Source organism: Passer domesticus, chromosome 4, assembly GCF_036417665.1.
Source record: "Passer domesticus isolate bPasDom1 chromosome 4, bPasDom1.hap1, whole genome shotgun sequence".
Classification (NCBI taxonomy): Eukaryota; Metazoa; Chordata; class Aves; order Passeriformes; family Passeridae; genus Passer; species Passer domesticus.
This window is the reverse complement of record NC_087477.1, coordinates 56,554,843-56,567,913: the sequence shown is the minus strand read 5'-3', so window position 1 is coordinate 56,567,913 and position 13,071 is coordinate 56,554,843. Positions and strand designations below refer to the sequence as shown.

The window sequence follows — 13,071 nt, the reverse complement described above, 5'->3', positions numbered from 1 at the left end:
GCCGCCAACGGCGCGGGGTCACGTGGGGGGACGGGGCGGGCCCGTCCGGGAACGCCCGTGCCCAGGGGCGGCGGCGCCCCGGAACCCCCTGAGCCCGCCCGGCCGCGGGGAGGGGGGAGCGCCCCGGCCGGGCCGGGGGTGGCTGGCGGGGCAAGAGGGACAGCCCTGCGGGGTGACTCCTGGGAGCGGCTACCGTGGTGAGGGTCGGGCGTTAGCAGGGCTGCGGGGGAGGCAGGGATAGAGGGACAGAGCCGCCGGGGCGGGGAGAGGGTTCTGCAGCGGGGAACGGGGTCTGTGGTCCCGGAGGCATCACCCGGTGGGTGCCCGCCGCCCTCCCTGCGCCTGCTTACTCGCGCTCGTCTTGGGCCGCTTGGGCTGGCCCCTCTTCCTTCTTTGTTAGTGTTTTAATGGAGAACACGATAAGATAAAAGTTACAAGGTTAAGGGAAAGCTCTTTGTCCTCAGGGCTGGTTTCCCCCCCGCTCTCGCCGAGCGCTCCCAGCCTCGCAGGACGGGGGACGCGCCCGCCGTGCCGCCACAGCCCGGCGGCAGCGAGCCGCGCTCCCCGCCCGCCGGCAGCCGAGGCGGCAGCGCCTGAGCCGCGTCGCCGAAAGCGGTCACAGGGGGAAGCGCTTAGGCTGTCCAGGTGCATGCCAGCCTCCGATGGAAGCTGGAAGCCTATTGCATAAGTATTTATAATTGTTGTAGTGCCTTTTTTTTTTAACGTTAGAAGGCTGTCATAAATCCAGACGTTTCAGATAAATACAGCAGTACCTTTAAAACCTTCCAAGCAAAGCTTGCACATCAGGAAAGTTAATATGGCCTTAGGAAGGGAGCAAACTATATTTATCTCCAGTTGTATTCCACGTATGGCAAGCTGGAAGATGATGCTAAAAGTTATTAAGAGAGCTGTAGGCAAAGATGGCATGATTGGAAATAACCAGACACTTCTGGATTTACATCCAGGTGTTTTGTCTGACCTCAACTATTCTAAGCTTCATCCTTTGCCTCTACAGTGGCTTTCAAGTTCCTAAAGTCAAAGAAAAAAAATGTTATGGTAATTGAAGCATGAGGGAGCCATGGGTGTATTTTAAACATCGATAAGAAAGATGGTCTCTTACAGTAATTAATTAAAAAATTGAGTAAGGAAATTATAGTCTAAGGATCTAATTAATTAAAAAATTGAGTAAGGAAATTACAGTCTAAGGATCAAAGTAAAATAGATATCTGTAGTGTGAACTTGAGTTGTGGTGGGAAGTTGTGAATTGCTTTGAATTAGTGTGAGTGGTTTTAATGGGTTACGGATTCTGGTGTGGACATGTCAAGCGTGAGTTGACTCCTCACAAAGTGCTTGACTTGGCCAATTTGGACAAATTAAAACTCTGAAAGAAGTACTGTTAAACAGTAGTTTATTTTGCATTTCAGATTAGATTTCTCATGGAATAATGGAAGAAAAATAAAACAGGACAAACCCCACGGGCTTGTGGGATTAGAATTAGGATAGTAAGGCTGTCCTCTGACGGAGCGATTTAAAACAGTAGAAATGAAAACATGTTTCCATCATTTCCACTTCCAATGATTCCTATAAAAGTTCATACATTAGTGATTCAAGCAATCATGACTGCAATCAATGCAATCAGCTATTTTACATAATTTCCCGTGTACAGGCACAAAATACTCATGTCTTTACCAGCATTAGTCTCTTGGAGCAGAAGAATTGAGGTTTTTTCCTATCAAACTTTCTCTTCAAAACTGAAACAGTGAAGCAAGGGATTTGAAGTAGGATGGATGAATAGATGGGTAGGCAGCCTGACATTTTTAATTGCTCTCACCAGTTGTAGAAATGTCTGGTATCTGGGAGACTATTTACAAGAAAGCTATGTATTCACCTTGTCCTTATTCTCTAGATTTTATTTTTTATCCCTTTTGGAAATGATGCTGGGCCCAGTTAGACTGTGATATTACCCAGTGTTGACAGTCTTATATCTTTGAACTACAGTTGATTCTTTGAGCTTTGGTTTTGGTGTATTATTCCACCTTTAGCATATTTAACTAAACAAGAAAAAAAAAGGTCAAATTTCAAGTTTTTTACTGTGTTACCATCAGGATGTGATAGTTATGTAAGAGAGGAAAAAAAGACATTTTCAAGATTAGATAACACACAGCTCCACCACCACTCCGTTAAAATAGCACACTCAAAAATCCTTCCCCCCCCTCCCCTTGTAGGGTCAGATAAATGATATTTTAAAACAACAAAGCCTTGCCATTGTGCAGTTCATGTGGGCCATTCTAAAAAGCCTTCAGGGGCTGTCCTTTCCCTTCCTGCTGTAGAGCAGTATTGTTCTGCTGGTTGTGGAAATTGGTGGTTCTCATTCAGAAGGGTACCTCCAAAGCACTGTGCCTCCAGTACAGTGAGGTTGAAGTAATTCCCTTCTTATGCTTTTTAAGGTGTTGGTTGGATGTTTTTCCAAGCAATTCCTTGTATGAGTAGTGTGTGCAACCCAATTAGACATGAGATGACAGTAAAACAGTGGTTTAAGTCGTATTTGACCCCACTTTAGGTAAATTAAGCACAATGGTTCTGATTCAAGGTCTTCAGAAATCAACAGCAGTATAAACAAAGTAAAGCAAGACTTTGAAACCCAGATTAGGGGACAGGCAGTGGACCTGCTAGATGCTAGTTGCCCAGCTATTGTAACTTTTTGCAAAGATATGTGTAGCAAAGGCAAAATAAAATTAATCGGAGAAAGATTAGATTAGGCAAATAAGAGTCATACTTAAGAAAATCATAATTTCATTCCTGAAAACGATTTGTTCTCCCAAGAAACACTTAAATATAATTTCTTCTAGGGGAAAACAACCAACAAACAAAGGAAATATCAAGCCGTATTTGAAATTCTTGAATGGCTTTTGAAAACCTTAGCTGATAATGTTTGAGTTCTTTCAGCCCTGGTTAAGAAATAATGCTCAGAACCAACTATGATTTGTTGTGTTTCAGGTTTTTATTGCTGTTAAGTAGAATTTTGGGGCTCTAGTGAGGTAGTTCTGGCAGAGAGATTTTTAAATGGAAAAATCCTCAGCATCGCTGCAGTAAAACAGACACTAGTCCTTGTTTGTGCAATGCAGTAGTGGAAAAAAGTTGGTTTTGAATATTTTTTTTAGTTAATGAGTGGCTACAAAGGTGCATTTGCAGCTTGGTTTCAAAAGTTAGTTATGGTGAGCTGAACAGGGCTAGACTGTCAGCAGTAGTGTGGCCAGCAGGACCAGGACAGTGATTGTCCCCCTGTGCTCAGCACTGGTGAGGACACACCTTCAATCCTGTGTCCAGTTCTGGGCCCCTCACTGCAAGAAGGACATTGAGGGGCTGGCACAAGTCCAGAGCAGGGCAGCAGAGCTGGTGAAGGGTCTCGAGTAGAAGTCCTACAAGGAGCAGCTGAGGGTACTAGAGTTCATCCCAGAGACTAATCTTGTCAAAAAGGTAAGAATTTAAAATGAACAAGATTTATTTTAGATTCTTTCTTTTGGCAAAGGCAAGAATTCTAGCATTTTTATGAAATGTGTTAAATGCAGTGACTTCTGCTGCACGAAACCAGTTTTTAGCTGTCTAAATAAACTGCTAATTAACGAACAGTCAAGTGCTCATTGGGATTTCCCTTCAGTTCAGCATGAAATCTGAATTTTCTTCATAGCATAATAGTATGGCAGTTGCTAGTGGATAAGGGAAAGACTGTGGATGTGGTCTGCCTAGACTTTAGTAAAGCCTTTGACACTGTTTCCCACAGCCTTCTCCTGGAGAGCTGGCTGCTCATGGCTTGGACAGGTGCACTGTTCCTGGCTGAAAAGCTGTCTGCATGGCCAGGCCCAGAGGATGGGGTGAATGGAGTGACATCCACTTGGCAGCCAGTCCCTAGTGGTGTTCCCCAGGGCTTAGTGCTGGGACAGGTTTGGTTTCATATTTTGATCAATGCTCTGGGGGTAGGGGTTGATCTCTTCTCCAAGAAACAAGCAATAGAATGAGAAAATGGCCTCAAGTGGCCCAAAGGGAGGTATAAATTGGACAAAGGGAAAACTTTCCTTAAGGAAAGGGTGGTCAAGCATTGGAACAGGCTGCCCCGAGCAGTGGTGGACTCACCATCTATGGAGGGGTCTAAACCACAGGTAGACGTGCCAGTTAGGGATGTGGTTTAGTGGTAGCCTTGGCAGTGCTGGGTTAACAGTTGGACTTGATCTCAAAAGTCTTTTCCAACCAAAATGATTCTCTGGTTCTATGTCCTCGTTTTCGGTTCAGTTACAGTTTTGGAGATGTCTGCCCACTTTGTCAAGAGAGCCCTGAGGAGCTCGCTCCTGCTGGGTGATTTTGGATTTGGGGCAGTGACACCCAGAACCCAGGAGATGCTGGTCCCCATTCCTCTTTCCCAGTTGCCAGAATGCTAGTTTGTCTGTGGTGCTAAGAAGTCTCTTCTCATCTCCAAAAACAACTGTTTGAGTGTTAACCAGAGACTACTTGTTTTCAGTAGATCCAGTGACACTTCTGAGATTTGTCTGTATGAGATTTCTCTCACTTTGATGATGATGATGATGATGATGATGGCAGCAATACTTGTCTTTAAAATGCAAATGACAAAGGTTGACCTTAGGGCTTAAAGGTAGAGGGTATAAAAGGAATGAAAGTTTAGAGCAGATTTTATCTAAAGGGATAAAATTTCAGCTAGGGGAGGCTGAGCTGACTAAGTTTCCAAATGTGACAGAACTGACAGCCATGACCGTCAGATGATCTGGGAAAAAAATCTGGGACACTGGCTGTAGATCAGCAAGCACAGTATTGCTTACAAGAAGGAAGAAAAAGGCATTCACCGAGTAGAGACAATTAAGGTACCTCAATAGTACATTAGGGATGTAGAACACATTTTCGAGTGAAAAACTAATGAGAGAGGTGAAAGTAACATGAATACCATCATTCATAACCCTTGAAGTTACCGAACATAGATGAAAGTCAACCTAACTAAGTCTGCTTTTGTTCTTGTAATGGAGACACAGTGTTCAGGCTCTCATCTCTTTGGACTCGAGTAAAGCAGATGATATAATGAGCCACATGGAGAATTTTGACTAAAACAGAGTAAGATGGAATTGCTAAAAAAGTTGTCAGGTCTGAAAGATCCTGTTAAAAGCCTGTGGAAATGGATCATGAGATAGGAAGAGCTTCCTGACTGGAAACACACTTCGTATGCATTTTCTGAGGATCAGCCTTAGTACTAATTTTACTTGATATTTTCATCAGTGACCCTGGCACAAAAAGACAGGAAATTGATCTTTTGGTTTGGCAGCAAGTAAGAAAGTGATGTCAATAAACTGAGGAGAAAAATGTCAGACAGAAAGAAACTGACCTGCGTGACTGCTGGGGTAGTAGAAATGGAAGAATTGTAGTCATGCAAGTGTCAAACCATGTACATCTATTAAGAAAAAATGTTGCTAGATCCTGAGAGTTTATTAGTGGGAAGTGATAGAAGATGAGAAAGAACAGGAAGTTATTAAAAAAAAAAAGGATATAAGCCTAGACTTTTTTTTTTCCCTGTTAAGATAAGAAATTACTCATTGTGCTGTACGTGACTCTGGTGAACAGAGTCACACAACAGACAGGTCTGGTCAGGCTATTTGTAAAAAAAAGAGGAAGTATAACTAACTGAAGGAAGGAAAGTATAATTTGGAACAGATTTACCATACAACAAGAATTGGAGAAATGCTTGCTCCCCCACTGTCTTGCCAAAATGAGGATAGAGAGGGGACATGATTGCCCTATGTAAGTGATTTATGAGAACAGAGAGCAAGTGACACATGAGAAAAATTATGAAGTAAATGGCTAAAAGAAATTTAGTTTAGGAGAATACTTCTGAGAATCTGAAGTGATATTTGGGATGGTTTCTGAGAAAGAGTGGGAGGATTTACTCACTGTCAAACAGTACTTGTTAATGTCAGGACAGGGATTACCTGGCATGCTAAGCTGTTATAGCAAGGGACTGGATTCAGTCTGAAGAACAGAAAACAGTTAATCAGTAGGAAACAAGTTAGTAAACAGAAGAATAATTGACAAACTGCAACCTAAACTTTTCAGCTATGGAGTCCACCCCTTAGGCTCAGTCATTGTTACACAGTGAATGTTTCAGTGTCTCTCATCTCAGAAGAAACGGTTGCAAAGTCATGAGGACCACAATTGAAATATCCCCCATGTCCTTGGAAAAAATGCAAACTCACTTAGGGAAGAAGACTTTGGAGAAGTGTGAGAAGGAGAGGGAACAACTTCCTTTGAAAGACAGCAGGAATGAAGCATCCTAACCCTATGCTCAGGTTAGAATACCCAACACATTGGCAGGACTGACAGAGAAAGTAGCTGCTGTCAGTGCAGCAAAATATCCATACCCACCTTGTGGAGCCATAGAGAGGCACGTTAGCCACTACCTCCATGGCTGCCAAAATTGGGTAGGGAGAGAAAGCAGCAAAATCCAAGTTTAGCCACCTTGAGCTTCCTCTAGTAGCGCTCCAGAGAGGAAGTGCTTGTGGCTGCTGCCCTGCCTCTGCAAACCATGCATGGCACTGGGGACTTCCCAGAGACTGTGATTATTTAAATCATTGGCTTTTGATTTTCACTCCTAAATGGCTGTTCTGCCATTCTCACTGGTTTAGCTGAATTGGGCATGTTCCACTTCAGGTGGATCCAGTGAAGGACAGAACCTTTTTATACCTTTGGTGATTGCTCTAAGTGGAAAAGACCAGTTGAGCTGAAGTTGAATCCTCTAATGGGAAATAAGCTTATTACTACTGATAAAATTTTTGTTGAATACCATTTGATTATTTTTTAAAAATCCATACACAATAAACCGGCAAAACCCCATTATAAACAGTCCTGTGAAAATGGCCATGCCAAATACTTCTCTGAGACATTTGACATCTCTCTAATAATATTTTTTGTAATTGTTTCAGAAGAAAAGTGTGCAACATAACAACCTGCTGATGGTTCATACATGGTCATGCCTTCCATGTGTTAACTGCTGGGGAACAGCTTCAGATTGCTTCACGTTATAAATTGTTACTTATTTACCATGCCAGTTGGTGACCAATGTAGCATATGTGAAATAAATTTGCAGTTTCTATTACTGTTAGTTGAAATTTTCCAGTGAAACATTTTCTCAAATTAAAAGGAAAAAAAAAAAAAGTTACCCTTACCCATCAATCAGGAAGGCAGTGCTTTGTAGAAGATTATTTATTCAGATAATTTGACAAAATATGGGTAAGTTTTTATGAGAAACATTTTCCAAATATGCATGAAGGTAGCACTGGTAGTTTCTGTATATTTCCAGAATAGCTCTACCGTGGGACTAGTCCCCACATGCCTCTGATCTGGTAAAATCCCTGTTATGGAACAGAGGAAACTGATTTTGGGAAATCCATTTCTTGTCAAAGGTCAGCTCCTGGCTCCATAGCAATAGCCTTCTGCCATGTGTCTGTAGCTGCAGTTAAAAAACTTCCAAATTCCTACTGAATCAGCAACCAGGACCTTGCAGTTCTGGCTTCCAGCCCTCCTCACATAAAAACACGAAATGCAAAATTAGTAATGATATATACATATTAGAGAAAATCAAGTTTTTCTTGAGAATCTGCAGTAATTTCCAACTTCTAAAATCAGATCTGTTTAGAAAAGCTTTTTTACTTTTTCATCCATGAATAAAAATATTTTGCCTCAGCTTTATGGTATTTATTTTTTCCTAAAGTAGTTAAAAGTCATTAAAATTGATGCTTGATGTTTGAGTCACTTCAGCCCTGGCTAAGAAATGATGCTCAAAACCAACTTGGTTTTGTTTTGTTTCAGTTTGTTCTGTGTTGCTTAGTAGACTTTTGGGGCTTTAGTGAGATAGTTCCAGCAGAGAGTTTTTTAAATGGAAAAATGCTCAGCATCACTGCAGTTAAACAAACACTAACTCTTGTTTGTGCAACACAGTGGTAGGCAGAAGTTGGCTTTGAATAATTTTTAGTTATGAGTAGCCACAAAGCTGCATTTGCAGCTTGGTCTCAAAAGTTAATTTGAGCTGAACAAAGCAAGACTGCTACCACGGTCTCTAGCATTACTGTACAACTCTGCAGTGTGAATTTTCCAAGGGATCTTAATTCCCTTTGAGAAAATTTGAGCTATCAGTTCTCAGTACTTTTGAAAGAAACCAGCCCAATAGTGTTATTTAGTTACAGGGTAATTATGTATGCACTACTATGAGAAAAAGTGACCGCACATAAGATGAATAGTTAACTACATGTTAGAAAGATAAAGATGTCATTAAAAATAAAAAGGGAGGCAAAACATAATAGGATCTGAAATACTTAGGTAAATACAGAGAGAGAGTTTATCGGCTTGATCCGATAAGGGACTTAAATACCTAAGGCAAGGTTTATGGAGAATTCAGGTTCCTAAGTCATAAAATGAGATTGCAGCTCATGCAGCTGCTGCTAACCCAGGAGTGCCTAAATTCACGAGGCTCTTCCTTGATTGTAATCTGTATCCTTAGAGTGTCTCGGGTTTTACTGTTGTGCACAGTCAGTGTGCAGCCACTAGAGCAGTTTAGGCACTTACTTCACATTCAGCCATTTGCAGTCCTTGGCTGAAAAGTTCAAGGATGATATTGTGTCAGTGTGTGCAGGCCACGCCAGGCACAGATTCACATCCTGAAATTCTTAGTTTGTTGTAGTTCCTTGCTTTTAACATGAAAGGCAGAGAGGTGGAATAACCTTTTATTTAACAATCTCTCTGTTAGATTATTGATACAAGGATAATTCTTGCACATCATTTCTGTTCCTACAGACAACGTAATTCTTTGCTTCATTGTGGCATGACTTTTAACAGGAACAGGGCAGGATTATCTTTGTTTTCAATAGCCCTGTCTCTTGCTGGGTAGGATCACATTTCTGCCCTGTGTTGATTTGCATCTTTTGTGTTTAATGGGGAAACCCAAACAATGCGTTGCTGTATAGGAGACGCTTGTTTTCTCATTTCCTTCTGTTATCCTGGCTGTGATTTAACAGAAGACTGCAAGCCCTGCTCCTCATTCCCTTCTTTTTTTTTTTTTTTTTTTTTTTTTAACAGAATAGTATTTGGATCCTACAGATAGGAGAACTCTTAAGCTGTGAATTTTAAGCACACTGTGTTATCTGTGTTGTGGCCTGACTTAAGTTTCTAAGGAACTGCAATAATGCTGCTGCATTTCTGGGGTTTGGTAAGTCTGGTAATTATACTTTGAAACTGTGGAATTGACTATCCTGGAAACACTAATAAGTGGAGTCTCTCATTTCCCTGTTTTCATGTTCATTGTAGTTTTTCTTTTCCCATATGTGATAATATGTGGTTGTGGATTCTAAAGTACAGCTGAATACTTCTACATGTGCAAGGCAACAAAATTAAAAATGTGATCAAGAAGGTTTTATTTTAAATTATTCCAGGTTTAAAAAGTAACTTAGCTCCACATATGACATGAATCATATTTGTCTTTCCTTCAGGAAGAGAAACCTTGGACTGATCAGACTCTTTTCTTCAGCCATGTTGCTTGGTAGAAGAGATGCATGTAATCTGCAGATTTATAAAATAGGTAAATATTCACTGGAAAATGTACTCCTATTAATATAAATTGTAATTGTTCAAAGAGCAATGCACTTACAGTGTGAAGTACTAAATTTAAAGAGATAAATTTAGCAGAAGCTCTTAGTGCAGAATTGTAACTGAATGATGAACAGAAACCAATATAATAGCAAAGGAAGTACTGAAAAGGCTTCAATTAAAGAAGGCTTTTTTTAAATTAAACTTGCTTATTAATGAAGTGTGTAAAAAGCAAATAAGTCAGCATTTTTAATGTTTATCAGTATGTTTTCCTTGAGCTGAAAGTTGTTGGCTAACAGTCATGTTGAATATCTCACAATTTTTTCTGAGTTTTTATGTATTCACTCTACAGAAAAAGTACAGGCTGATTGTTTTAAAAATAATCTATAGCAAAAGAAAAGATAATGATTTTGGACATGTGTTCTATATTCTAACTTGGTATTTAAAGAACAATTTATGTTGGTATCTGTTTATATATTCTCTAATATTTTCTAATCTATTCCCTGATAATATATATATATTCTCTAATATAAAGTTGAATGTTTTGCATCTCTGTATGATCATCCTCTGAGATAAATAATATTGAGATACATTTGGTGTTGAATATAGTTTGCCAAATAGGAGCAGTCTCTTTGAATTTTTAAAAATTATTGCTCTTTATTCTTATACAAGTAAAAAAGGAGTCAATTACAGTTATTGCATTATATTTGTATTAAAAGTATGCCTGTATTGTAAAATCAAATCTTCATCCAAAGTAGAAGGAAGGAAAAAAGCTTATTATGCTTGATATCTAGCCTCTTGGAAAACACCTTTCATTTTTGAGTGGTCAGTAATAAATGCACAATTAAATTCAGAGATTCAGTCAATTAAAATGCATTTTAAGAAAGGCATGTAGAAATCAGAAAATACTTGGCAGCCTACTTATAGTGGTAACTGGAGGGAAAAGCCCTTCATTTGTTATTACTGGATTGGACTGCTGCTGGTATTAGATAAATTGCTGAGTCTAAATAAATCTAGGTAATGATAAAATAGTTAGCAATCTTTTAAAATTCGGAAGGAATTGTTAAAGTTACAAAATTCATGTTTACTTATTCGTCTTAGGTTATCTCTTTGGGATAAGAGGAGCAATGCTCCTTGTGTTGTAGATACTTCTCATTCATAGAGTTCCATGGAGTTTTGCTTGTATATCCACCATTTCCTTGTCTGATTGGTGCCTTCCTTCAGAGGTTTTAGAGCACTGGGAAAATATTTTGTATCAAAGAGAATAGGAAATACATTATTTTTCTTCAAAACTCTGTGACTAGTACTCTTTACTAAATATAGTGTTCTGTAAAGAACATAAGCTGAACAAAAAGCATTTCCTTTAATCACAGTGGCAGAAGACATCTAGTTAAATCACCTTATTGGCAATAGTTTACCTTTTAGTAGCAAAATAAATGTTACAGTTTATTTTGTCTTTTCAGTATTCTTTTTCTACTTTGGCTTGTACCTACTACTGTAATCCACGTCCTGTTTGCTTCTTGAGCATTAGTAGCATCACTCAGCAGCATGTTGTGTGCTGTAGGCTGGGATATCACAGCCACATCTTCTCAACCTCTCCTACAAAGGTGCTACAGGAAATGTACACCTTTATTTTGATTCTGCCAGAGGCACCAAATAACAGGGTTAAGCTGGGAGACCATTACTCTCCACTAGACCAATGTTTTTCAGTGGAGCATGGGATCATACAGGAGAGAAGTGAGCACTCAGATTCTTCATTTCAGCATGATTATGTAAAGAACATTGTGTTTCAGTCTTTTTCCCACCTATATGTCTCTTTCACCATGTTTATAGAAGAAAATAATTGAGTATCTGATCTTTGGCTGTTGTCCACAAATACTCTATCTAGAGACAGAAGAAGACTTAATTTAATTTTTTTCTATTCCTGAAAATGCAGTGCAACATTTTTTTTTAAACTCAAATGTATGTTGAACATAATTTGTCCATGCAGTTGTAACAAGTTTCAGTCATACTGAGTCTAGGCTGACCACAGTTATTCACAGGAGGTTCTGTAGTAAGTAGCCCATCCCAAAAGGATTTTATGTGATGTGTTCTGTCCTTGTCATACTGTATATAACCATTGCATTTTAGGCATCTTTTTAATGATTTGGATCCCTCAATTTCTGATTGCCCAGAAAAGGTTTCACAAGGGCTGAAAGACTGTGATAAACCCATGCATATGAGGGTATTTTTAAAATCATATAATATATTTTATTTATCTTCATATTTCTACCTCTAGTCAAAAAAATTACTTTTTTTTTTTTTTGGTGAACAGCTTATCCTGCTGTTTTTCATGGGTTTGCTGATGTGCTGGATCTGTTTGACATTTGTGTTTGGCTATGCTAGTGTTGGTAGATCACCTGAGAGCCCTGCCTTCTCCCAGTTGGTGCTTGCCCTTCACTGGAGAGCTGCAAGCCTGACAAGCTGTTGCCATCATTTTTCTTTGTGACATACTGTAGAGCCTTCTTGTTAGAAAGTACTTGGTTTGTGTCCTGGGGCTCTCAACTGTGGAGATTTGATGAATGGCTCACTCTGTCAATTTTCATGGTTCCTGTAATATTTCATCCTCCTGCTGGTACTGATTTAACACCTCGATTCCTGGCCATAAAATTAAGCCAAAATTTAACTATGTAGACTAGATGTAAATTCTTACTATTAATTGTAGAAATAGAAGCTGCAACATGTTTTTCTTTATTGTTTTTAAACATTGGAATGGACTGCTGAGGAAGGCAGTGAAATCACCATCTGTGGAAGTGTACAACAAATGACTGGATGGGACACTTAGTGCCATGATATAGTTGACAAGGTGGTGATCAGTCAGAGAGATTGGGCTTGATGATCTCAGAGATCTTTTCCAACTTGTATGATTCTGTGATTCATTAAAAAAGTATTCTCAGAGGTTCTTTTTCTTGGTACCTGGATCACCTTAATAAAAATGGTTAGCAGAAAACTGGTGTTTACAGGACTAATTCCTGGGGGGTAACAGTCTCTCAGAATTTTTTAGTTCTGCAACACCATTAACAAAATTAATAGTTAGGTCAGTAATTGATTTCAGGCTTAAAAGTATGTTATAATGATTGCAGGGCTGAGTCATATCTTAGACATAGTAGCTAGGTGAACTGTTCTGGTAAAGTAAACAGTAATACATCAGAACGAAAGGCTTCTGAATAAGCCACTTGCTGATAAATTGCATCATAGCAGGGCTTGTCTGTCAAGAATGAGAAGCAAAGAAGGCGTCAGCCTATAGCCTTTTTTATCCAGAAGTCTTTCTCATTGTAAAAGATTTACATTGTGAGAAAAATACCAGGTATTTGTAGAGGGAAGTTTGGGTAGAATAAGTAATTGTTGGGAAGGAAGAAGCAAAACTGAAGGTATATTTTTCTAAGACATCCTACATGAATA

At 39.6% G+C, this 13,071-nt stretch overlaps 1 protein-coding gene across 1 annotated transcript in view; it reads left to right on the top strand.

The window, feature by feature from the left end:
- Window positions 1-51: 51 nt before the first annotated feature.
- Window positions 52-13,071, top strand: part of TRMT9B (tRNA methyltransferase 9B (putative)) — a 113,504-nt gene continuing 100,484 nt past the window's right edge. The window contains exons 1-3 of the mRNA XM_064418080.1: window positions 52-197; window positions 9,124-9,253; window positions 9,534-9,622. The gene's annotated coding sequence lies outside the window, so the exon portion shown is untranslated. The remainder of the gene's footprint in view (window positions 198-9,123; window positions 9,254-9,533; window positions 9,623-13,071) is intronic.